Source organism: Egretta garzetta, unplaced genomic scaffold (assembly GCF_000687185.1).
Source record: "Egretta garzetta isolate BGI_Z169 unplaced genomic scaffold, ASM68718v1 scaffold251, whole genome shotgun sequence".
Classification (NCBI taxonomy): domain Eukaryota; kingdom Metazoa; phylum Chordata; class Aves; order Pelecaniformes; family Ardeidae; genus Egretta; species Egretta garzetta.
In genome coordinates, this window is record NW_009258952.1 from 2455040 (window position 1) to 2455526 (window position 487).

The following is a 487-nucleotide window of genomic DNA, read 5'->3' on the forward strand; positions in this document are numbered from 1 at the left end:
AGATGTCCTCAGGCGTCCCTTCCAACCCAAAACATTCTATGATTCTATGATTCTATGAAACGGCAGCCTCAGCCCAGCTCCGCTGCCGTCCGACATGTCGCGTGGTCCCTAACGCGGGGGTGGCGCGGCCATCGGGATCTTCTTCTTGCAAGAGCAGCCCCTGAGCATGAAGGAGGCCGAAGCGAAGCGTGGGGGAGAAGTAACCGCGCTGTTGACAAAGCCACGGAGCAGTCAGCCCCTGGGTGGGCGTGGGGGCAGCGGGGAGGATGCCAGGGGCCTGCAGACCCTCAGCACCCAGGAGCCCGGCAGCGGGGTGCTGGGGGGCTGCACAGTGCAAGGCTTAACGGGTGCTCCCATGCCTGCAGGAAAACTACGGACAAGCACAGGAAAACCACAGAAAATGGTGTTTGGGTTCATGTCCTGAAAATAATTTCAGGCAATGGATTCCTCCCCCTTTTTTCCTCCTGTTACTGTCTTAACTGAAAGA